General features: G+C 42.5%; 1 long non-coding RNA gene across 1 annotated transcript; it reads left to right on the plus strand.

Moving 5' to 3' along the window:
• The first annotated feature begins 324 nt into the window (after nucleotides 1-324).
• On the plus strand, nucleotides 325-27329 carry LOC121599078. The gene is made up of 4 exons (XR_006005631.1): nucleotides 325-737; nucleotides 2031-3503; nucleotides 26620-26658; nucleotides 27037-27329. It is a non-coding gene; the product is annotated as an uncharacterized LOC121599078 (long non-coding RNA).

Raw genomic sequence — 27329 nt, forward strand, 5'->3', positions numbered from 1 at the left:
CTCCGCAGAGAGGGATGTACAAAGCGAAAGAGAGACAGCGAGCGAGAGTGTGAGTCAAAAAGACCGGGACTCTCATCCCCCCAAAAGCTCTCGCTGTCTCTTTCCTTTGCACACGCTGCAACGCTCTTACTGAATGTGCTCGCCCCAAGTATATATCGCTCCCTCTCGCTCGTTGCCGAGTTGCAACCCCTCCTGGAGCGAACATCTCGGAAATCTCCCATCCCGAGAGAGAGAGAGTGCACGCACTGGCGAGCAGCAGCAGCGCGGTTCCGCGAACCAGCTAAAATAGAAAACAGAGAAAACGCACTCAGTCTGTAATATGCTCTTTATCCGTTCGGCGGCACCAGCAGCAGCAGCAGCGGCCGCACTTGTGATCCCGGTGTGGAATTATTATTATTTTGTTATTCAAAAGTCTGGCCCTCAGTCCTTCCCCCAAACAAACCGCCGGCTCCCGCCCCGATTCCCCCATTTTACCGTTTTAAAAGTTAGTTCCGCGCACTGCTTCGGTGTTTCGGCGTTGGCGGGGTTACCGAAATTCGCGCGCGCGGCTCCGTGTTGCGTCCTACTGCTTGCAAGGGTGATGGTGGCTGCTCCGAGTGATTAGCACCGAAAGGTTTACGTTCTATCTTCAGGTGGCAAGTTCAGTTTTCGGGGTTTGAAATCACTATTAGCTGCAACCCATCGGCGGCAGCACAGCTCCGGATAAGAAGGTTTCAGTGCGAAACGACTAATACACGGTACGTGCTAGTGTAGGAGCAGCTCCGAGGTGCTGCAACAGTCTAAAAGTGTACGGTGGCAGATTTGGGGAGGTGTTTCCTTTTTTTAGTGGTACAATTTTTTTTTCCTCTCTTCAAAAGTGTGTTAGTGTATACGTGTGGGAACCAAATCTGCTCCGCTTAAGTAGATGTGTGCGACCGTCGCGCTGCATTAGAACAAAAAAACTGAAGGGAATATGATGGTACCTGTCCGTCAGGCCCGTTCCTTGTGCTCAATTTCCTGTGAAAATCTGATGTCACGCACCTCGCGCACACCGTGCCTCTTCATCCCGTCTCCATGACGATTACGTCGGCGATCGACAAAATTCTTTTTTCCCTCCCCTTAGTGAGGGTTTCTTCTTGCTTCTCTTGCTTCGTTCTTCGCTCCTTTGGCTTCTGGTCATCATCGCCGTCATCATCACCGAAAAAAGAGAATCTCACACATATACGGAGCACGCCACTACTACTGCTAAACACATACACAAACAAAAAAAAACCCCCGACACAAGAACGGCCACGACGAAACTAACACCACGTCGGAAACGGCGGGATGTTCCGCTTTTCCGTTTGATGGGGCCGCGCGCGCGATTACACCACCGAGTCTCCGAAACGGTTCGCGGTACATGTGTGTGTGTGTGTCAGTGCCGGTGATATTCGGGGGGTTTTTTTTGGTAACAGATATATATATTTTTCTCGAACGGTCACGGGGATGAAGGAGAAAAAATGGTTGTTTTCCGACTGCTCTGCCACTTCGCCACTTGGATCCTCGACCGCTCTCTACACCTTCCAACATTCGACAAGCCGCGATGGTTTGCGAAGTGGCGTGCGTCGTGGCACGGCGTGTATGTGTGGGTGGAATGGGGAGCATGCAAGCAGGGAGGAATTGACACACACAAAAATGACATTTTTCCCGCTTTGTCTGCTGTGCGGCCTGTCGGAAAGCTGAAGGAAGGTCTGACATGGATGCATGGAGCGGTCGCACGAAACGTTAAATGATTGAGGGAGCGTTTGATAGTGCACGATTAGTGGTAGCAGCAATAGTAGTAGTAAGGGGTGTTGATGAGATATTGCTAGGATTTCGTCTTTTTGGACATAAAATTGAGCATCCTTTCCAACGTAACACATTCACGTCTTTTGTCACAAGTACTTACAATGAGGCTAAGTGTAAATGTTACAAAACGGATTATTTAAATGAGTTACAGGGCGTTACGGTTCCGATCATCCCTTTTGTACTGGAGTGTAACTATTACTAATACCGTGTGTTTCTCTTTCTAGGTACTACATTCTGCTGGACCGATTTTTGGCATGCATTTAGTTCATCTAAAAGGCAAATAATTTGAAGAAAAAAAAACAACAGCAAGTTTAAACCCTTTCTGTGTGAACTTTGGAAATACGTACGTGAAAGTGTGTTTTTTGAAGTGCTAAAGTGGTGTTGAAACCGAAATCTTCCAATTCTGCAACGCGCAACCAGCTACAGAAGCAACAGACCCAGGCCGCAAAAATATGTAGAAGAGTCCAAGCACTTGATACGATTTGTCATATCGTTTTGTTTTTTTTTGTTTTTCCTTTTACGCTCCGTTACTTTTACGATACAAAAAAACCCCAACCCAACAGTGTGTTAAGTTTTAGTGTGTGAAAATTCAAGTGACCGTGTGTGCTTCATCCGGAATTTTGCCCCTTCTTTTCTCACCCATGTTTGGAAGAACTTAAAAAAAAACGGGTGTAGCTTACCAAAATCGTTCAGTTAAACAGTCACTTACGCTCTGCAAACTGTATTTTCAATCCATGCAACAAAAACACACGCACACACAGTGCCGGTATTAGCTGCTGTCAAAATTACGAGCTCACATGCAAACGTTTAACGCCCAGGGAACATTTTAAGTGAGGCATAGTTTACCAAAAAAAAAAAAAACAAGCTTAAAAAAAGGAAAAACCCGCAACTGAAATTTGTGCCAACAACGGACAAAGTAATGGAAAAAGTATGAAACAATTTGCCCGGTACGATTAATTTGTCTCGCGCGGGTCAATCACCACCATCGCCACCGCCGCCAACGAGCTCAAGGACGAGGACAGAGCGCGCCCGTTTTGCTAGAATTGGGAACCATTTAAAATTGCATTAACCACCGCTCGGGGGAGGAAGCAGTTGCACTTTTTCGCGAACATCACCGATAACAGAGAAAAAAAAAGCAGAAGCGCGCGTGTGTCCATTTGCTCCACTGCTGTGGGTTTAGCCAACGTTGCGCAAGTAATTAGAATGGCTGGCGGAAAAGCTGGCGCTGCTGGTGGAACTGCTGCCGCCCGGTGGTGGAGCTGCTGCCGTCGATGAGCAGCCCGGCTCGCTATCCGCGGAGTTTCGCCGCAGTGCGTCCTGCAGTGTGAAGCGCCCGCCGATCCAGAGCATAGGCGTTTGACCCGGAGCATATCATCGGTGTGCTCTGCCTGCGATCCGCGCCCGCGTCCGCTTTCAAACGTTCCAAACCAACAGAACGGTGCTGATAAGGTGTGTCTGTGTGCGTCTGAGTGTGATGAAGTGCGTGTGTGAGATGGTTTTTTAGTTTATTACTATTTTGTTCTGATTGAGTGTGACCAAGACTATAGTTTGAGCAAAGCCGGCAAGAAACAAGCGTCAGCGAGGGAAAGAGCAGAAATACAACAAACACACACCGTTTATTACCGTTCCTCTGCGCGCGTGCAGCCGTTTGGAGTGTCTTCCTGTTTGTTCTTTTTGGCGTAACCTTTTACATTGTGGTAAGTTGTATGTTTTAGTAATGTTTTTTTTTTTTTTGGTTGATGTGAAATGAATTGTTCGTGAGGGTCATAAACGTGCGATTCGATGCAATGCGTTCAATTTCAATGCATTCGATAACATGTACAACAAACGACTGTTATAAAATAATGACAAAATATGGAAACTGTGCACTGATTTATCGGGAATATAATCAAGCTTTGATTAGCCAAGCTGTAATTACGCCACGACTGAGGCTAATTGCTGAAAAAATAATCATAATGCAATATAATTAACCTCGAGCATGTGGAATTATAGTTTATTGTTTCTTGTGTTGATTTGATCTTGCAATGATTTGATGGTCGTTTTGCTATTCAGAATGAATTGCTTATTATTTGGCAATCATGTTACATACATTACTCTCAATCGTTAGTCTTATCACTCAAATGGTATGAACTTTCAAATAAAATTTGTAGCCACTAGTGAACTTGATTGATTCAGAACTCATACCGATCCTGCGAATGATCCTGAACGCATGTCGATTCTTGAATTTTACAGATCTCATACTGAGACTGGAACTTACTCCAATCCCAGAAAGGCATTAGAATTAGTCATAAACCTACACTGGCCCTTATCTTAACTGCTTACCGGTTCTATAACTGATCCTGACATCATACTGTTCATGAAATTGATCCCGAGCCTATGCCGGGTTTGGCATTGATCTTGGCTCTATATTGGTGCTGGAGCTGATCCCAGACCCATACTGGTACTTGAACTGATTAAGATTCCATATCGGTCCTGAAACAGGCCCTGATTTCAGGCCCTGATACTGCTCCCATTTTAATTCCGGCTCAAAAATAGTACCTGCATCTGTGTTAGTCATGACACTTTTTTTTGCATTGGGTAGTCCCGCAGTATTGGGCGTCAACTTGGGCGACTTAACAAAATGCCCGTCCTGGGTTTTAGCTTCGCATGGACCGTTGCCCTAAGCAAAGATTGACTATGAGGCTGCGTGGGTCTTAAAAAGCCTTGTCAGCCTGTATTGTAGCAGTTTTTTTTGTAGAAATATTGTTGCAACATTTCCATACATCCGGACCTAGATTGGCGGCCACCTAAAGTAGGAAACCTATTTCTGTCTTTGAAGCTGCTCATGAAGTCCCTTTATAACAACTTTTTGGAAAAAATTTCCTCGCGCGTTGTAGATGACATGCTTAACCAATGTTTCAGCTAACAATTAGGGCCATAAATGGAAAAAAAAAAATCTCGAAAACCACGGAAAACGGTAATCTATTGAATTCGGACTATAATTTTGGCGTTGCGTTTTCCATAACCCAAAACGGTTGCCATTGTATGGATGTAAACTAAGCCAAAAGCATCCAAGCAACCGCTGGAAAGTAACGCTGATCAGCCTAGAGGCGAAAGAACTCCGTTGGAGCCAAAGCCTTTTCTCTAAAATATAAAAAGAAGACTAGCATTTTATTATAAAATACTATTTTCACAAAATTTCCTCACTGCATGGAGTTTGCTGAAGTCTCCCTTTCCAACTCCAATGTTTCTTAAAAAGGTTTTTAAAAAGCATTTATTGTGAAGAATGTTCGTTCGTGCAACAAGTGTTAACTGAGATTTTTTTTCGAGTTTTTCTGTGTTCGTCTTTGTGAGGAGATTGAACTCTTTTCACCCTTTTTTCTCGCGCCACCAGCGAAATGCGCTTCCCTCGGTGTATATTCCAGCGCAAAAAAAAAAATCGCCCGTCCATGCACGTGTGTGCACTTTTCGGGGGATGTCTTTGAAAACCGGATTTCTTCACTGTGTGTGTGTTTTTTTTTGTTTGTGTCCGGTTTGCTCTCATAATCAGGTCTACCCAAATTCGGCCCCAAGTTGCAAAACCAGAAATACGACTCTTTCCAATGGGTATGGGTCGTTTGATGTTTGGTTGCTTTTTATCTATGCAAAAGAGCATTATTGAACTAAAAAAAAACACACACACACGACCGTACAATGATATTAGAAAGGAAATGACACGCGAGCTGGAAGGAGAATGTGATGGTGGAGAAAATTGGGAGCTGATTTCTCGCCGTCGTGTAGCGCATAGTTTGAAAAAAAAACTGCTTCTCGAAAAGTGCGAAATTTAACATTAAAATACTCATACTGTTCTGCTTGAAACTGCACTTTGGTGCAGCCAAACATTGGCAACGTAAATGACCTCTGAAAGCGCATACTTGTGCGGTATTTTTGTTTGCTGTGGGGGGGGGGGGGCACTCCGCTCCGCAAGGAACTGCAGATCGTATCAGAACCGCGCGGTAGCGCCCTGGGATTGACCAAATAAAGAAGAGAAGAAATTAAGCAAGACGAACCAGCAGAAGCAGCAACAACGCACACACGAAAACGAAAAGCGCGCTCTATGCACACGAAATTCGAGCGGCATTCGAGCTGCTACGTGTATGCCGAAACACCAGCAACCGGTCTCCGGGGCGACCGGACCGGCCGTCCGCCCCTCGTCGCCGTCGGTGGCAGCGGTGGGCCGCGTTGTCTTTTCGGTCGGCCGCGGTCGTCGGTTCTAGCGCGACGCGAAACCACCCCGAAAAGAGACGATAATTGCGAGCGCAGCGTGCACGCGCAAGAGTGTAAAGAGGAAGAAGCAGTAACTAGCGGCGAACAAAAAAAAATAACAACCTAATCGAAACAAATCTGCGAACACACGGCCTGCTAGCGCGGCAGTGAGGCGGCGTGTGTGTCAGTGCACAATCGATGAGGGGTGAGTTGCAGAACACAAACAGACAGGCAGGGGTGTGCGGGATGAACAGGCAGCAGGAACGGATGGAACGGAATAATACAACCACGGACATTCAAAGTCGAAACAAGTGGAAGCGAAGAGTCGCGCGCGCGTGTGTGTGTGTGTGTGTGTGTGTGTGTGTGTGTGTGTGTGTGCAGCAATAAAAGAGTAAAAACGGCCATGGAAGCGAAACGGCGAAGAACGCGGAATGCGCGCGCGTTCTTCCGCTGGCGAATTTTGCCCACACAATATCCGTGCCAAAACGCCGACCGTGCAATGGGGACTGGTGTGTGGGGGACGTTGCGCCGACTGGGGCGTCTGGGAGGGAGGGCGTTGGCGGGTCAAGCAAGAGGGAGGGGTTTGCCAAAAAAACAAAATTCGCGCACTACACACACGACGCAGCCCCACGCTAACTTAACCTGTCCGTGGAGCTTGGTTCGTACGATACAAAGATCGATTCTGGTGTTTATGAATGCGGTTCTGGATTTTTTTTGGAGCCGCCGAGCAAGAGGTTCACCGATGTGCCAGAGTGTGTCACAGTTTCTGCCGTGCTGTGTTGTTTTATAATGGTTTCCGGAGTTTTGTTTAGTGTACAAAGTATCTAATTGGTTAGATAATATTACTACATAATTACAAACGTTACACTTTTGGCACTCACTCTTTGTATCTTACTTGCTACATTTCGCTCTTTCTCTATTCTAAAGTGAAGAAAAGTCCATTCAATTGTCTAATTTTAAAATGGCCAATTACAAATTTAATTCTACAACATTTAATTCTACAATATAGCTGATACGATTGTCCCTTTTGATGCAACTTTATTGCTAGTTTTGTCCACCAATTAGGGTATTGAATTTTCTTTTTTGTATACAGATGTTTCCATTCAAAATTGATCATATAAAGTCCTTTTTATTGTTCTGATCTTGTTTGTTGATAATTAGTGTTCTGTCAGCCTTAATATTGAGAATTTCTATTCAGATCTTATTGTGTTTAAATGTTATTAGACGACGATACATTATCATTAAGGTAACATACAGTCGTTGCCACCAAATTTAGGCTCTAAGGCATCAATTTTTGACAGTGCGTATAAATGTTTGCCTTTGAGGCATCAATTTTTGACAGTGCGCATACATTTTTTACTCTAACGCACCTATTTTTGTCTGTACGTCATCAATTTAAAATTCTTGTAAGAATCATGATTATTGTACAAGATATTTGTGTAGATTTTTGACAATTATATTTTTAAATCACATAAACAATACAAAAACTGTGTAATTTGATTTTTGAGCTAAAAATAATGACATTTTATAAATTCTAAAACACCTGAAAAAACAATTTTTTCACTTCATTAAAACTTAAAAATTAGGCATAACGATTGTTGAATTTTTGATTGAATCAATGAAATTATCCACTACTTAACTTAATTTCAATAATTTCCGAACACTGAGTTTCAGAAATTACGTTCAATTTGGTAAATAAAGCGATTGAATCGCTGTCAGAAATTTCAAATTTCAAAAATTGATGCTTTCGTGATAAAAATAGGTGAGTTAGAGTCAAAATTTAGCGGCAACGACTGTAATTAGCTATCTTTAGTCTTGACCCTTAGATTTGGTCTCTCTAGATGCTTGAATTTATGCTAGACTTATTTTTTTTTCTTCTCTTTAAAAAGTGTTGTTGTATAAATAAGTCTTATTTGATCTAGTTTTAACATAAATTCTTTTTTTTTCCATTATTTTTAAATAATTTATCATAATTTATTCATAATTCACATATTTTACAATATGTCGTGGTCGTCATTACTCTTTATTTTTATTTGCTTTATTTCCTGAACTGTTTATTGTCTCTATTTGTCGATTAGATTTTGTTTCAATCTATCAAATCGCATTGATTTAGTACATTTTTAACTCTTTTTATTCGCTTTACTTCATTTGCCACGTTTACATTAGACACGATCTACTTCATTTGCAGAAGTATCATTTCATTTCACTTGTTTGTTTTTAATGAAAAATAATACATTTACCTACAAGTTACAGTTTATGATTGTTTGTTAGTTTTTTTTTTTATATTTTGTATTATGTCATGGCTGTATGACAACGCTTTTTGGGAAAACAATGTACAGTTCTATACTAAACTTTAACAATGTTTCTTAAAAATCTAACTATTTATTTTATTATTTCAATGCATTTTAAGAATAATGTATGCAATCAAAATAATGAGCAGTGTTTACTGTTACTTTTTCTCTCACAAACGAATGCTGTTAGTGGATCATATGCAGCCATTTAATGCCCAACGTTTCGTCTACCGTTTTGTACCATCTGGGTGCCAGAAACTTTTCAACCGATGGGCAAATTACACAACCAAACCTTCCAAAATAAAATAAAACACAAACGCCATCCGCACCCTCACCCGCTGCTAACCATTCCCTTGTTCTACCGCTGTTCCAGCAAACCCCTATGCATGTTTATGTGTTCTTTGCCATTTTTGCTTTGCATTTTTGGCTGTGTGTCTGTCTGTTTTGTTTGTCCGTGCGCTGTGCCCCAAAATTCCGGGAAAAGACTGAGACGCTGTGCGCTGCGACTAGCGACAACATGTTCGGGGTGTATGTTGCATGGTGACCGACCAAATGGGGTGCACGATGCAGGGGGGATGAGGGTTGTGGGCTGGAGATGGTAAACATTTCGGTGTTTCGGTCGCTCACGCAACACGGAATCGTGCAACCCTCTACATGCGCGCCTGTTTTGTGCCTGTTTATTTTGCTCTTCAGCTTCGTGTGCGTGGTGCGCGAGAGGACTTGTTCTCCCCGTTCCGGCTAGCCCCACAACAACGCGAAGGATAAATGACCCCTGTACTGCTGCTGGTGCTGCCGCCCGGTTAGAGGTCCAGCAGCTCTCCGCCAGCATCTTCCAAGTTCGAAGCTGTGAAACCGATCGCGGAATTGAATTGTGGGTCTGCATTTGCAGAGAACAGGCTGGCAAACCTGTTCTACGCTCTCGACAAACACACTTTTTTTTGACGGACAAGCAGACTAGCAAAAGCATCAAATTTGCACATTAGATACGCGCCCAAAACACACACACACACACACACGCATTCAATCTTAGCGGTGGGGAGGAAAGAGAAGGGCGGGCTCTGTCGTGCGCTATGCCACGAGTACGATCGAACGCGCTCACACCGACCGGCCACCCCGTCCAGATGATTGCCATTTTGTGAAGGTCATGAACTTGAACGGCAACGGGGTTGACGGTTGAGTGATTTGCTTTGTCTCGTTTTGTTTTTTTTTTTTGGCGAGCAATTTTCCAGCTTGCAGTATGCAATTACGGCATTTTCGGTGCATCGGTAATGGCGGTAACGTGGCAGTTTTCGGAGGGAGAGGGGTATTAGAAAGGTATTTTCTGATGTATTTTGTATGATTTGTATGATCCAAAAGATACTATTTTTGGAGCAACTGTCAAATAAATGTAATTATTTAAATTACCCAATATTATTGTATTATTATGAGATAAGATAATGTAGAACTTGATGGAATCACTTCCCGGTAGTAATTATAATTTAGGGCTTATACTGACAGATGGCGCCATCAGTCGATATTGAACTAGCTTGTATATACAGTTTGACATTTGGCAGCAGAAATTATGCCCATAAACCATACGATACGATTATGCCAATACGAACCATACACGCTGCAAACTAGCTTGAGGTGTCAAACTGAAAAAAATAGTGTTGGATTTCATGAATCTTTCGTTGAGACTCATTCATATGAATTTCCAATAATGAGTGATTCGAATCTCGAATCGATTCTTTGAAGATTCATGAATCTCAAAAAACTCATGATTCTTCAAGGATTCATGAATCCCAAAATAACCATGAATCTTCAAGGATTCATGAATCTCGAAAGATTCTTGAATCCATTTAAATTCACATATCTACAGGGATTCGTGAATATTTAGAGATGTATGATATTCAATATATTGAGTTTGCGCGATCCCACCTAACATGCCCATCGTGGGTTCAAGTCTCGTATGGACCGTCTCCCCGTAGCAAAACTAACAATTCGGCTGCGGGGTGCATCCCAAGGAAGTCTCGACAACATGTATAGCCTGGCATGACCACGTTGGTTGTTTCGCCAAAAAAAAGAATAATAAGAAGCTCAAGCTCGATGAATCTTTGGAGATTTATGAATCCCTTGAGTTTCGTGAATCTATTGAGAGTCATGAATCTTTCGAGATTCATGAATCTTACCAACCGAGATGCAAATTCATTCAATCAATTCAAAAATTCATTCAGATTCATGAATCTGAATCAGATTTACCCAATAATAGAAAAAATGTCATCAAATTCTCCATCGCTCAAATGTTAGCTCGTGTGTTGTTGGGTTAGTAGTTGTGGTCAAATACTACAGTATATTTATTTTGTTCCTTTTGTTTATTTTGTTGTTGATAATAACGGGTTTGAAGCTCATATCCCAAAAACAAATTGATGTTGAGCTGTTCGACGTACAGCTATTTATGGTTGATATCCAATGTGTTGTTGTCATTTTGTTTTCTGTTTTGTGGTCCTGTTTCCCAAATTGATATTTAAAACCGCCTATTGTTAAGCATGAACTACACTAGCTAAGCTTTAAGTTCCTAAGTTTCTGAGAGTTTCTGAGAGTTTCTGAGAAAGCATTAAAGTCCATCTTCGTCCCGTTGTACTAAATCGCACTAAGAACCTAGACTCTACCCTCCCGTTAACCATGTGCCAATTTGGCGAGACCATCTGCAAAGTTCGATTGGTGTGCACCTATGTGTGAGTGTGTGTGTGTGTGAGCCTTCGCTTAACGAAACTGATCCCATTCGTGGGCAAGCAAACGCTACGATCTTGGAACAAAAACCTCCCCAAAACCCATTCCCATTCCCGCGCGCCAGATGTGCGGACTGACCAGTGAAAGGTGACATCCCGCGAGACGCAGAAATCCCCCTTGATGCAGGAAATACTTAACGGTAACGTGGCTGCCCTCTGTATCGCGATGGTGCGATGGTGATAACGGGTGTAATTTATAATTCCATTTGTTGGTGGTGACGGTGGTGGCTGTGCTGCTGCAGCAAGTCCATTGGACTGTATCCCGAGTGCACTCACATTTCCGTTCCGTCACTCCGGGGTGCTGCTCCGTTGCGATCGCATGCTGCGTCCAGCGACGGAAGTGCAGCGACGGGCTGCTTTGCGTAGGCTTTCGGGTGGGCGTGTGGCTGTGCGTGCCGATAATGGTGAGTCTTGCGGGTGTGTGCACGTCAACCCGGATAAGATGGTGAGCTTGCGGGGTGCTCTAGCTCACCCCGGGAAACGCCTGAACGCTGAGTGCTGCAATTCGCGTTGCAGTGATCTATATTCCAAGTCTTCCAAGGGAACAAGTATTTCTGACACGAGCGCGGGACATCATTGAGCATCATAAATAGTATCGACACGAGTTCAGTTCGAGTATAAGGGGTGTATAAGGGGAGATTCTTATCTATTTTGAGGATCTGCCTTTTCCTTAAAAATTTACATTGGTTCTTTTCTTTTTCTATGGTACAACAAGACTGCATGTGATCACTCTTCCCATGCATTCTTCACGTCTCTTCACGTCTCAGTGGAGAATGACATTTCAACCTTCACCACAAGCCTCGTACATGCTGGAGGGGGGGAGGGGGGTTGTTGGTTATCGGTCATATCTGACCTTTTTTTTTCGGCAGCACCTAGATAAGATAAGACGTCGCGTAGCTTCATGCAGCTAGTAATCGGTAAGGTTCGCAGAATCTGTCCCCATGGCATTGCAAGGTGTGCAATTTTGTTATTATTGTGATCATTTCTTCAAATGCCCGTCGCAGACATTACGCCTGCTGGCTGGCCGATGTTGGGGGTTTGCGTTCTTGCTAGTTGCGTACATAAATAAATGCATTGTGTAAACAAACTTTAGTATTCCCAGGGCCAACCATGTCGAGCTAAGGTCCTAAAATGGTTTAAGGTCAGTGTATATGTACCTTATTCTTGGTTAGACATAAACATGGAGTCACTGGAACATTACTTGGATCAATGGATTGGACACTGACTTTGTCTTGTTTGCTTATGCTTGCTTACGTTTGCAATGAACTGCTGGTCAGTTTTAAGCAAAGTTTATGATAATGAGTCATGTAATTTAAATTTTATTAGATACATTGAAAAGCTCTTTGATATTGCGTGGAATTGTATTTCTGAAGGATGTCTCCAGTATTTTTGGAATTGTGTTTTTGGAATCTTCAAAGTCGTGTATCGAATCCTCAAAATTTCATGTAGCAAAGGCCTAGGAGAGATCCTTAGAAATGCTATTGAATTACATATAAAAACAGTCTCATCAGCTGTTACGTTGCCAGAAGTTTTATGGTTGATATTGAAGTTCTTTATCCACCAAAACCTCGTACCACAAAAATGCACTTTCTATTGCACAACTTTACCGAAACCGCTCGAACCGAACGGCACTTCCGCGCCCGGGAAGGCCACACCGGGACATTATTCGCAGAAAGTGCACCTCCTCCTCCCCCCTTATCGACAAACTAAGTGATGAAGAGTGGTGGTTACAGCTACAAAAAAAAAAAGTCGTACATTAATTTCCCATTATGATAAAAACTTCATCAAAAATCATCCAGCGTGCGCTCAAAATGCGTCGTTAATGCGTTACTCCATCCGTGACCATTCGGGTAACGTGTTTCCTTTTTGTTATTTGTTATTGCAATTTTTTTTTTTGCGCAAAAACCCCATATCGTCCTTTCCCGCTCTCACGCGCGGGAGGGGGGTTTTGTGCCAGTGGTGCAAACTTTATTACTTTTTATTTGACTCACGCTTACCAGCCAGCATACCATTCGGTGCAGTTTTTATACGCGTTCGTTGTTCGTTATTTTCGGGTGTACATTTTTATTGCACCCCGTGGCAATGCTGGACTTCCAAATTGGGACTACCCTCGATTGTGTGTAGGTTCGGGGTTTTCTTCTTTTCGTTTTGGAAACTACATTTTGCACAGTTTCTGTGGTAACTTTATTAGCTATTTGCGATTTGCATGGTGGCAAGCGGGTGGCGTGGAGTGGATCGAGGCGGGTGATGGGGCTTAAAACTGCATGTTCGCGAATTGGTGGTACGGGCGACAGCCTGATTTGCTGCAATCAGATGGAAAGGGTTGTGTTGCGGGGAGTATTGAAGGCTCTGTAAGGCTCTTAACACGACAAGTAATGATCAATATTTTGTAGCAAGTAAATTGTGCAGTTCGCGCATTGATTTGTATCGTTCGTTGTTTTGGACGTTTTTACTTACCGTTGCATGAACAGTCATTGTTTTTTGCTATCGTTTATTTGATCATTTAAATCATCATTTTTATATTTTAGGTTTTTATCCACTTTAAATACATCAATTTAAGATTCAGTTTTTGTAATTTATTTTTTATTAATGATGTCATAAATTGAACGAAACAAGACATAACAGGAGAACAAATAACCAGGACAAATGAAATATTAAAAAAATGAAACAAAGGAATGCAATAAATGCTTGCACAAAAAGCATTAAAATAAACAATAAAAACAAAATCTAATAATAAATAAATCAATCAATTGATTGGTTAATTATAAAAATAGTTATTATTATTATTTATTCATTTATTGTGTATTAGTTTACGCACTTCAATAAACAAAAAAGCTGCAGCAATAGTCTCAGATTTTTTCCTCATTGATTGGGCAAACATAAGCTGATATTATGCTCTCCACTATTGGCAGCAATCTCAATCACAAATTCCAAATGACCCCGACAAAAAGGGCACTCCACCGTGCATTGCATTGCATATACTTCGCTCTCCGATGCATCCGACCACAATGACATTGCGCTCCTTAGCGAACCACACAAACCGTCGTCTCCTGTGCACACTTGAATGCCATAAAACTCACGTCAATCAACGATTTTTGCAAATTTAGTCCCAAAAATTTAAAAACCTCTGCCCCTCTTTATCGCTACTTGAAAGAGTCTGCATCGGTGTGAGTATAGTGGGTGCTGCGGTGTGTTAGTGCGATGGATACGAAATGCTTTTAAGCTGCATTTTTTTCACACAAAAAAATGCTTACAACTCACTCACTCACACACACATGAGTGTGAGATGCACTCGATACCGTAGAGTGTATCGTTTGAAATTTCATCAGTTTCGGTGATTGAATTGTCCATCGGCGTAGAATTATGTGAGTGGGGGCGAGTTTATTGTGTTGTATTCCTTTTTCTTCCCTTGTGAGGCCTCAGCAAGGTACACGCTGCAGAATGCAACCCATTGCTTTATCAATGCTTCTTTTTCGGGGCTTCAGTATGTGATCAAATTTTCTGATACGGAAATTTCCAATTTTCAACCAATAGCGTGCGTGTGGAAGTAGATCCAGCCAAATGATTTTCCAATATGAAGTTGTAAGTATTTTTGGTGGCTTTTACCTGTCAGTACCTTAGGTGGGATTTTTTCGCTCACTGCTACTGCTTCAAAAGAATGAGAATTAAAAGCATTACACTACCTGTAGTATTTTTTTTAGAAGCATCAGTTCTGGTCGTTTTCTGTAAATTCATAATTAATTAAATTTCGATGCAGTAACTGAATCCATTCCAGTTGCGCGCTCACATTTCACTTTGATGCATTCTGGGCTGAGGAAAGCGTACAAGCGTTTTATTGTGCCTGTGGTTAATCAACATCATCGGGTTCGTTAGTGAATTATTTTTCATAATGATATTCCTATTTTTATCTGATATTATGGATTATTAGTATTGCTTATATTGGTATCCCATTACTCGTAAGAAATATTATCCTTCTTCTTCTTCTTCTTCTTCTTATTCTTATTCTTCTTTGCTTCTTTCTTCTTCTTCTTCTTCTTTTCTTCTTATCTTCTTCTTCTTCTCTTCTTCTTTTCTTCTTCTTCTTCTTATCTTCTATTCTTTCTTATTCTTCTTTTCTTATTCTTTTCTTATTCTTCTTATTCTTTTTCTTCTTTTTATTCTTCTTCTTCTTCTTCTTCTTCTTCTCTTCTTCTTCTTCTTCTCTTCTTCTCTTCTTCTTCTTCTTCTATTACTTCTTCCTTTATTCTTGAAACCCTTTTAAGTTCATACTGCCCTAGTTTTTGAATATACTTTTATCATTTACTTTTCCTACGATAAATTGAATTAACAATGGAAATAAAGAACAATCACAGATTTTCTTTATTAAAATTCAATATCAACATAAAACAGCAATGCTTCAAACTTGGGTATAATTAATATAATTAATGCTATAGCTGAAACCAACATACTCATAAAACATATTGTTAAATTAATTCTCCAAATTGTGACAGCATCCAATCAAATACATACACGGTCACAAAAATCGCTCACATAATCAGTTTTTTTTCAGCCCCTTTGCAATATTTTGCGAATATCACAGCTCACTAACATCTTGTTTGTGCGTGCCTGTGCGCGATGTAGCGACACATGTGCATCGTCCCGCGTGCGAATGCATCCGCGGCGATCATCTCGCGACAGTACAATTTTGCGCAGCATCGCAGTTGCGAGGAGAAATATTGATTTTTCTGTCGGATGCACTTTATGTTCGCGTGTGAGTTGGGGAGAACGAGGTGATGGGAGGGGGGAGCAGGGAGAGGGCACTGGAGAAGGGGAAGGCAGCGAACAAAAAGCCGTCCCTGTCTATGGCCGGCCACCGGGAAACTTGTACAAATATTTTGAGCGAATTTCTCTCGTTTTTCGTGCAGATTTTTGCCGAGTTTGTTTGTTTGCGTTTTTTATCTTATTGTTGTTGCATTCCGCGTGTGTGATGGGCTTCAGTTCATTTTCGGTCGAGTGTGTGTGTACCTGTACCTGTCACTGCATCCGACATCACCAATAATGTATTTTAACGGGTGGACAAAGGAAGGATTTCGTGTTTGCGCGGTGGGAGGGACGCGTTATCGAGAAATGCACACAATGCGTCAGTGCTGCAAGTCCTTCGAACCATTGCAGGGGGAGCCATTGCAGGGGGAGCGGATTCCGAAGGCTGCACATCGGAAGCTAGATAAGTGAAGCAAACGTCACACATACAAAAACCCAAAAAAAAAAGAAAAAGACTTTAATCAGTGTCCATCAACTCGCAACGGACGCTCAACGCACACATCGCTCAACCCGGATCACCCTTATTATTGCATTTGCCCACGATTATGCGTTATGCGTTCCCATTGCACCCAAAACGCTGCCCTGTGTCGCACAGGCACTTATGTACTTTGTCCATATGTATGTACAGCATGCAGGGTGCAGGGTTTTAAAATGCGTAAAGTGAGAGAGCGCGAGATGCTACCGCTGGATGCAATAATGCACATCAGTAGCATGTTGTACTGTTTGGTCCTTGCTTCGACCACACATACACACACACACATACTCTGTACAAACAAGGCGGTGTCACGTAGGCACAGGCTACGTATGATTGCGTGCGATAATGATGTGCATTGTGCATTTTAATGTTTAATTGAAAAACTCTATGCACCACAGAACAGCACTGTCTGGTAGAGGGGGCTGGGAAGGGCATCGTTCTTGGGGAGAGGGGGGGGGGGTCCACTGGTCCATTGTGTCCGGGTGATAAGCAAAAATTAAAGAATTTTCGTCCCCAATCCTTTTTATCTCAAAAATAATTTCTCTTTCTCTCTTTCTCTGCTCGATTAATACGGAAGCAAAATGGAAAAGAACTTGAGGTGGGCATTTTTGGGAGGGGTTCGGGGAAAAATCACCAGCTTAATGGAAACTGTGGTCCTTGTTTCGGTTCGACGCTTCACCTCTCTCACACACAGCCACACTTCGTTCCGTATGTAAATTAGTGTTGGAAAAAAAATCCACCCAACAAAAAGGGCGCTGAAAGCGGAAACAGACAAACCCGTGTAAACATACATACACATAAAGGCAGCCGAAATGTACTGCATAACCGGCACTGACTGCACATAAAATGAAGTAGCTACTCTTTTTTTTTTTTCTTCGCTGCATTTATTATATGTTTGGGTGGGATTTTATAATGAACCCAACTCAATTATTATTCGGTAGCTGTTTTCCAGCCCCATCTAGCCTCTTTTTTTGTGCTGTGTGTAAGCTGAAGCACACAGCATAAAGAGCCAATTTTGCATTTATGTTTTCCGATGTGCACCACTATCTGTTTGGGCACACTCAATTCGATCGATTCATTGGTTTTTTTTGTTTTGTTTTTTGTACTTTTATCTTTTATGTGTTAATATCCGATCGATTTTTGCTTTTTGGTCGGGATCATTTAGACAAAAATGCATTTCGTACGTATAATGAATATTGTACACCCTTTATGCGAGGCAATTGAGAACATAATTAGTGTGATAATGGAACATAATGAATTCTTTCCTTTATTCTTACAGTAAATGCATTTATTTATAAATATACTTTAATATGAAAAGTGTGTTGCTGTTTACAGAACAAAAACCGCACTGTTTACTACCAGCCAGCCATCTTTTGCTGCTTTCTTTGTTCGTGATTTGATGTAAAGTACAAAAATCAAAATAATAAATCTGTAAACCAGGCAGGCTCGAACAAAGGGGACAAGCAAGCGGACGATATACTTCGTCATTTGAAGGAAATCATTTGCAAGAAAGACAGAGTCGTACAAACAAAAAAAAAAAACGAACTACCGACAAAAACAACTACGCAGCATGTCGGCTGCTGCAATAGGAAATGTGTGCTGTGCCTGCAACTGTCCTGCATCTGCAGTTCACATGGTTTTATACGCGTGGATGTGCGACAACCAGCCGCTCCCGGTGTAGATCATTCACGTTCGTATTTATCTTTGTTTGGTCATCCACATCCCACATTTCCTTCACGAGGCACGAGCCGGTGAGAAATGCACGGGGTTTTTCCCCCCGCTTTTCCGACGACGCGCAACAAAGAAACTGAAAGTGCAACCTTTCGTCGTACAAGGGTGAAAGGCAAGTCGCGTCTTCGATAATGTTGTCTTTTGATTTTTTTGTTCCGTTTCTACCGGTTTAATTCTCATTTTAAGGCCGTTCGTAAATATAAAATGTGCTCTTGAATGAACTACGGTGGCAGGGCAATGGGAGGGAGCAACAGTAAAAGAATACATTAATTTAAACCTACTGCCAGGCGTTGTCCCACGACCTAGCAGTGTAGTATCAGATGTTTTTGAATAATTTTGTATTTAAACTTTTTAAAGGTTTTTTTCCGATCAGAATGTGAAATGTGTCTTCATAACACACCAATAAGAAATATCTTCGAAATCGAAATAAGAAATATATCCGAAGTCATCCGGAATCGTCCAGAGTCATCCGAAATTATCCGGAGGTGCCTGGAGTCGCCTGAAGTCACATGAAGTCTCCTAGAGTCGCCTAAAGTCGGCCAGAGTCGTCTGGAGTCGTCCGGAATCGCCCGCAGTTGAGATGGTCTGTAGTCATCCGGAATCTTCTAGAGTTATCTGGAGTCAGAGTCACCCGGAGTCGGGGTCGTTCAATGTTATCCAGAGTTGTCTGGAGTCGTCCAGAGTTGTTCGGACACAGCTGGATTCGGGCAGAGTCCGAGTCGTCCGGAGTTGGAGTCGTCCAGAGTTATCCGGAATCGGCAAGAATTGGAGTTGGAACATAAAGGCCTCAATACAAAAACATTGCACCGGTCATCTCCTGCCAACTCCGGATAACTCTGACTCCGGAAGATTCTGGACGATTTCGGATGACTTCTCCGGATGAGGATCTTGATTGCGGGCGATTCTGGGTGACTTCAGACGACTCTGGCCGACTCCAGGCGACTACAGGCGACTCCGGACAGCTCCGGACGACTCGCAGTCTTAGATCACAGTCGTGAGTGCGCTCCAGAGAGCACACACCACTAATATGCATGCGAATTGAGGAAGTATGCTCGCGAATGGGAATTGAACACTGTTCGATCTTGTCAGATGCCAGCGCGTCTACCTAGTGAACCAGCGGCCTCCCACATATTAAACGTTGATAGAGGTTTCTTATTAGATTATTTAATGAGAGAAACAAAAACATACTTGTTTAAAAAATACCCAATAACGCTTGAACGTTTGAAATACAAAAAAAAACCCAAAAGGGTAATGCTGGTAGTATTTTTCGCTTCTATTTGTACATAAAGAGGCGAAACAAAATTTCAAACCCTTGGCAAACGCCTACAGTGCCCGGAAAAACCATCCAATTTTCTCATTTGATTATTTCCAATATGTACAATTCACCGTGATCGAACTTTGTTTTTTTTTTTTTATGTTCGGCACCGTTTGAGCCGTTCCTCGCTCGCACTGTGCTGCTGGGCCGGGCCGCCGGTACAACCTTTTGACCTACGCCCCCGCCCGGCTTCGCAAACCAATAGTAAATGCAATCATGCAAGCGAAGCAAAAACACTCCGATCGAACGAGTTGGAGGCACTGCCTGTGTGTGCCCTTTTTTCCCATTTAATACAAAACCGAAACAGAACTCCCAATCGATATTTTTCACTCCACACCCGTTTAGTGCTCGCGGGGAGAAGAGGGGTGGTTTAACACCCCTCGTTCGAGTTTTTCCTCGTACCCACACACACACCAACACATCCACCAGTGGCAGTAGTTGGTGGTCGAATCTGTCCAGCGCGAATAGGGCCCAGCATATATGTGCCGCACGTAGCGAGTACGCAGGAAGGTGAAACACAATTTAACAAAAAAAAAAAAAAAAACGTGCGCGAGATGAGGATAACGCAGAGGTTTGGGGTGGAATGAGCGGGGAGCCCTATTTTTTCATTTACGATCCGATTTTTCGTTGCGCACTAAGGTCCCGCGGTCCCGGTCAGCAATTCGATGGACGAATCGCGGTGGTTTTGGTGGTCGGGCCCGGGATGGTGCGTTGGACAACGGACGCGGCACATACATACGCGAACGCATTTCGCGAATTTATCCCCTTCATGTTTGGTCGCTAGTGCCCGCACCTCCCACCTCCCACCCCCAGCACCAATTCTGTTGTGTTCGATTCTCTGGCGCTTTTCCTCTGTTTTATAATGAAAAATCCGTTTTCTGTTCGCTTTTCTCTCTCTCTCTCTCTCCCTTTCTCTTTGCGTGTGGACTATGATAAGCCTGAAAAAAATGTAGGCGAAAGGGGACCACAGTACGGTGGTCAGCGACGCAATTCTGGTGGGTCGCGTTTGATGATGGACATCATTATAATTTAAAACGAAATTTTAAATAAAGTGCCCCGTGCGTGCTGCTCGGCACTCTCACACACCGCTGCCTGCATCGTCCTGCACTATGTACTTTCCCTCTTTTCTCCTCTTTGCTTCGATCCAATTAAGCATACTAATGAGACCTGCCACTGGGCGCGGGTGCGAGCAGGGGAATCGCGGTTTGTTTGGCACATCCCATGCATGCAGTTCTATGGCGGGACATTTTTGGAACCGCGCGCGGGGGAAGAAGCATGAGTTTTGCTGGGGAAAATCATCCTCATCAGCGCTTAAATCAGTTACTCGGGAGTGTGTGTGTGTGTGTTGTGTGTGTGAGAAGGACGCTGACCGGTGGGTGGTGAGGCGATATCGTTGGATATACAGGACAATCACTCCCTCAGTCCCCGTTCAATCGAAAGGATTAACTATACAGGCACAGCACGAATGAGCGAGAGATAGAAAGAGAGAGAGAGACAGACGGAGACAGTGCGAAAGCGAGTGAGAGAAAAAGTGCACACTGAATAACAGCAAGCGAAAGGATTTCACATAATAATGTCCCAACGATTCTCCTGCACCTGGCCCTGGACTCTGGGAGCGGCAGGACACATTTTCCTACTGCGCGGGGAAATAAGCGCGAAAGCGCGCGTAAATATATATACACACACGTGCACAGGGTATTTTGATGTTCGGGATGAAGGGGACAGAACGTGCTGTTTGATGCGTACAGCAAGCGGCGTATTGAATAATGCTGAAAAATTGCTGAAATAAAAAGAGCAGGTCCAGCCAAGCACACACAGACGCACACGCGCGAACTGAAGGCGGTTTTAGGGGTGGTCGAGAATTTTATATTGAGCTTATTTTTAATTATTCAGTTTCGAGTTCGAATTTAGTATTGAGAATATGTATTTTTAATTCGTTTCGAGCATTTTATATGATATTTTCCATTATTTATCTTACTTGGTTTTACGCATTTTGTTAGACTAATTACATCAATTTCCTTTAATTATTGTTATTTAGTAATTAATTTTGTTTTTAATATATTAATTGGTTTCAAAATAAATGAGCATATTATACTGCTTTAGTACATTTTATGCCTTTCATACAATACTCTAAAGTTTAGTAACTACTATTTATATTGATTATGTCTTTCTATATTTTGGTTCATTTTTCTATTTTTCAACCATCGTTTGCTTTAGGTATATTTTTTAATGAATTTGTTGGGTTTCTTCAACTGTTTTACTTACTTTGTTTGCTTACCTTCTGAAACAACAAATTCTTTATACCTTTGCTCTTGATTTTTTCATAATATGATTTCTATGGTTTGAGTTTTATTTTGTTACATTGTTTTTGTCAATTTTGTCTTCTTTTCCATGCAATTTTTCTATTGATGTGCTACTTCTAAGCTGTTTTACATTATTGTAGTGACTTTTTTGTAGAAAGACCTTATTTAGCTGTTTTTTGGTTTGTTATTATTCAACATGCACCAACTGTATATTAAGTAATTTCTAATTGGTTTATTTCTCATTTAAATAACTTTATAAGTTTAAGGTTAGTGGTGTCAATGGAAAAGTTGATATTTTTATCGAATAGGTCATAGTTCATATTCATATTTATATTTTAATTTATAAATGTATGATAATATTGTATGACACATTGTACATATCTACCGAAGAGTGTCACGTTTGGGAACGCTTGATGTTTGAGAATGATAGTGCACGTGATTCTGTTTGTTACCATAAAACGGACAAATAATGTTCAAGTCATAAAGTATTTGTAAAACATGTAGCAAAATACATGTTGCGTTCACAAGTACTTTGGAAATGTTTCATGATTTTCAATCAGTTAATATAATGATTAAATTTGGATTTGAAATCTATATTTATTTATATAATTTACATGAAAACAAATTAATAAGTAAAATAAAGATGTACAATAGGTTATTTACGATCGTTGAAAGTACATGGCCGCTAATAGGTAAATTGTGAGAAAAATGCACATTTGCTTGATTTCTCTTCGTAAGGTTCCGGATGTTCATGTTTTGACATTCTGTGTTTTTACGAGAATTCTAGTGAATTTCCAGTTAAAAACTCCAGTAAGACACATCCAGTTAGCGGTCACCTACTGTATACAATTCTAACTAATGCGTATCTGATATTTGATCCCTTATACTAAATCTAAATTTATGAACAAATGACGCTTTCCATTTCCCATCTCAAATCAAGTGTGGAGCGTCTAACGGACTCACCTCACACGCCTGTAAAGCACAAGGTCACGCGGTTTGTCAGTTTTCAGTGCGGCTGAATTTAGGGATGGAAGGAAAAAAAGGGCACCCAACCATCCCAGAATAGGCTGAAATGGGCTGGGTTTAGCCACCCTGCCCACCGCTTCCGAGCCTAAACTTTACAGCAGCGCGACTTCACCACCATCACAAGTTAGTTGATTTTATGACACGAATTTAGTTCGGAAATTTTATGAACTCTCGCTCGCTCTCTCACTGAATGAGCGGTGAATGGGAAGAAGAAAAAAAGGCCCCACTTTACTTTCTCCACTGCTCACGTGCACCCCCTGGGGTTGTGTGAGAAAAATTGGAAATTGAACCTGCGCTAGGACTACCCCCAGGCCACTAAACTGCAATGATAATGTACGAAACCTTTCTTGTCTCTTTTATTTTATTTTTTAGTTTCTTAAACGCCAGGCCACTTTTCCGACCAAGTAGCAGCCGAGGATTGTTTGTCTAACAGGTTTGTGTCCCTGTACCCCACCGGGAATGGGTGGTAACACGCTTGTCCTTGAGATAGAACACACATCGCCTTTGCCGGTGAGGCCGTCACCGTTCGCTAACGAGAAGCATTCCTTTATTTCTTGCAACAATTTTTATTAAGCAAATTGTTAAGAAACTCATCCACGCAAAACGGGACCAGGAGCCCAGATCGGCTCGGCGGTTGGAATTATATTTGTATTTTCGCACAAAAGTAGGAGAGAGAGATAAAAAACCAAAAAAAAAAAGAAGAAGTCACAAAAATCAGCCACAGAAAAAAGCGCCCTACCACACCCAACCATTGCTAGGGCTAATAAAATAAAGGCAGCAAAGAAGAAAAAAACAGTGGGAGGGGGGGGGAAGGTGAACATGGGAGCATACCCCACTCCCACACACGAACGTTTTACCTACGTGAGTGCGTGTGCGAGAAAGGGAGAATCGGCAAACCCTCCCCGTCTCCATCGGGAAAAAAGGGCCTTTTACAGAGTTTTCCGAGTGCGTAGGTTGTGGAAACCAGTTGGCCCGGCTCGGTCACCCCCCCCCTCCCCCCCGGCCCCTCCGGCGAAAAAAGGAGGACGAGACAGAGGTCAGGGGGTGTGGGGGGGGGATGGGGATGAAGGATGTTGGAGCAATAAAATGCACCTAGCTAGCGTCGTCGTGGTCGTGGTGTGTGCGACCGGCCCTCCGATGTCTGGTTTGTGGTTGTGTGAGCGACGGCGGATGGATTTAACCGAAAATATAAAAAAGGGGGTGGAACAAAAAAATGAGAGAGACTGAGAGTGAAAAACGAAAAAAAAGTCACACACACACACGCACACGAACAGCGAGAGCAAAAAGAGAGCCTGATCAAATCCAGCGTTGAAACATATGAAAAGTTTTATATAGGTTGGGCAACAACAAAAAAAAAACCCTCCCCCCAACTACACCTCCCCCTTTTTCTCCCCTGCCCAATGCAAGCAAATTTTTCGACCGATTCAAATAAGAGCTGCTTTACCGTCTATTAGTCTGGACAGACGATTAAATGAAAACTGTCAGCCAGTACCGAGGCCTACCCTACCCGGTCTCGTCACACGCCATCCTCCACCTCGCCGCATTCGGGCCCTTTCGCATATACTCAACATAATGGAAGCGATCTGCTGGTGTGGGTGCTGCTGCTACTGCTGCTGCCGCTCGCTGGCCGTTCTTTGTGCTTCGACGCATTTGAATGTGCGAAAAAATTAATGCGAAAAAATTGCACACCATATTTTTATCTCTTTTCGGCCTGGACTGGGAAAAATACTCAACACACACACACACACACATGCTGACGGTGGAAAATTTTATCGGAAAAGTCGCGGCCCACGGTGGTGCTTTCGGATCGCGGCCGGTCATCGATTTATGTACAAGCTGGATTTTGGGCCCTTGTTTTTTGCTGGCTCTTTCGCTGGCCTCTCCCTCTCCACCCAATGATAATGGAAAATGCAGGAAAATTTGTGAAATATAATATTGTGGATGCAGTTATTTTTTTCTTTTTTGGGAATTTTCCATTGCGTGTGGAGCGTGGCTCTTTTTCTCTTTCTCTCATGTTTGAAACCAAAAAAAAAACAGAGTAGTTGGTGTGAGTGAATTCTTTTTTTTTTTCCATCGCACACTTACACTTACACGCAGAAAGAGAATTTTTTTCTTGTTGATTGGGAATATGTTTTTAAAGAATATATTTTAATCATTGACAGTAGTGGAGAGAAAAACTAAACGTGCGTGTGTGTATCGGCAATTTTCTCTTTGCAAATCCAGCTAGAAAAGCATCTTCATTATCTATTGGAGTTTTGAAAACTTGCCCAAAAATAAAAATAAAAGACAGCTACCATATTTGGAAAAATGTTTCGAGCTCACCAGGGTCGGTCACCATCACCACCACCACCACCTTTCCCGTACGGCAATGTCCATTTGGATTCATCACATTACAGATTTTTTTCTCTCTCTCTCTCTCCCTTTTCCGTCCATGCTTCAATGTAGATGTGTTTGGGGGAAATTTTTTCGCGCTCACAGCTCCATGCTCTCTGGCGCGTTTTTTTTCTTCTCTCACTCTCATCCCCTCCCCGATTTCACACACAGACGCAGACACACGCTGACATTGAATTTTTTCAAAAAAAAAAAAACTCAATTTGATGTGTGGTGAAAATTGGTTCGAGAAGCCCTTCTTCTTGGTGATCAGCTTGTGGGGATAACCGTTTAGCTTGCGGAGTCGACAAAATGAGAACTGTCAAAAATTGCGAATGATTAAATTACTTCAAAATGATGCGATGTTTGGTTCGTGTTTTGACCACGAGCTGGCCACGAATAAAGAAGGTCAATGCTTCGGGTGAACCACTTCCTTGTGCAGCTACCAGGCCAGGTGCGGCAGTTTCTTTTCTCCTCCCATGGCAGAAGCTTCCCAAAAATTAAAAAAAAACTCCGAGAGTGGAACGGGAAATTTGCTAAATTTTGAAAAGAAAAATTTCCAGAGAGTCAGACCTTGAGCTACAGAGAGAGAGAGAGAGAGAGAGAGAGAGAGAGAGAGAGAGAGAGCGACTGGATGCACCTTTGTTGAAGAACCTTTTTTGTTTCTCTCTATACAGCATAGCTGTTTTCCACCGCGCGGTACCACGGCAACGGTTCGCGAACACGCCAAAAACAACATTGCAGTTTTATTTTACCATTTTTTCGTGCCTGAGGTGAAGCGAAGGGATGGAGCTGTTTCCTCCATATATGTCTGTCAGTGTGTTGGTGCCTAGGCTAGGGGAAAAATCGCGTCGATTTAGTAGAATAAAAAAGAATGCGCGCTCCGTTTCGGTTTTTCCCCCCCCGATATATGCAACATAAAAATTTGTGAGAAAAAAAAAACATACCACTCTCTCTATCTCTGTCACTCTACAGTTTTGGTTGTCGCGTTTGTTTGGTGGCTGTCATCCGCAACACATTCCCGCGTGTCCCAGACCTTCGGACGCGCGGACAAGCAACGGAACGTTGCGCATGGCAAGGAGGACGAAAAATGCAACCTGCTCCGGTCCCTTCCTTTACCGAGCCCGCCCCGCGCGGGCAATTGGCGAAAAAAAAACGTTGGCATTTTTTGGGGAGAACTCTGGGCCCAAAAAACAAAAGTCCAACTATGTGATCTATCAATGAGTTACCGAAACAAACGGTTCACTCACGGTATCGATGAGAGTGTGTTGCGTCCGATATATAATATGCTTTTATGGAGGAAAAAAAACCAAAGCGTACGCTTCCAGGTTTTATGTAAAAGCAGCTGCTGCGAAAGCAAAATCTGATCAAAGTAATTTTAACCTTTAACTCTATGTCCTCCTCATCCCCCCCCCCCCCTTTTGCCCTGTATGTGCATATATACATGTGTGTGTGTTTGCTACTGGTTAATGTGTTTAATGTTTTCCTCACTATTTTCATTTCGTTGCAGATGACGATAAATAAATGCTACCGATAATAACGTGAAACGGTAAGTCTGGCTGTACGGCGCGAAGCCCCCCAATTCCCCCCCACGACACTTGTAATTGAAATGTTTTACCACCATGGTTTATTTATAATTTTTACGTACGCTTATTAACTATTGAGTTTTAACCGCGTTTGAAGCACCCCTTTGCGTCAAACGCCATTAACACCGCCGACTGGTTTGATTCAAGATTGTGTGTATGAGCACGGCACGAAAGCAAATTTAATGAACATCTTGATTTAATGGCTTCGATTTGGTAAAATAATTAAGCATTCGATTGGTTGGAATGTCATTGAAATTGATGCAAAAAACTCCAATCTCAACTTGTTAAAGCAATGTTGTTAACGTGAAGACTCTGAGCTGATCCACAGTGCTGCTGTGTAGTTTGTTGTTTATCGCTCTGTAGCTCGCATGATCGTGACGGTCTCGTGGTACAGTCGTCAACTCATACGACTCGACAACATGCCCGTCATGGGCTCAAGCCCCGAATGGACGGTGTCCCCATACTACGTAGGACTGATTATCATACTTATGGGTATCCACCAAGACACTGAAAGTCAATCCAATTAGAAGTGGTACAAACAGACCTTTTACCGTCAACGGTTGCTGTGACAAAGAAGAAAAAGAAGAAGAAGAAGAAGAAGAAGAAGAAGAAGAAAATCATTTGATGTAGCTAT

The sequence above is a fragment of the Anopheles merus genome, chromosome 3L, assembly GCF_017562075.2.
Source record: "Anopheles merus strain MAF chromosome 3L, AmerM5.1, whole genome shotgun sequence".
Taxonomy (NCBI): domain Eukaryota; kingdom Metazoa; phylum Arthropoda; class Insecta; order Diptera; family Culicidae; genus Anopheles; species Anopheles merus.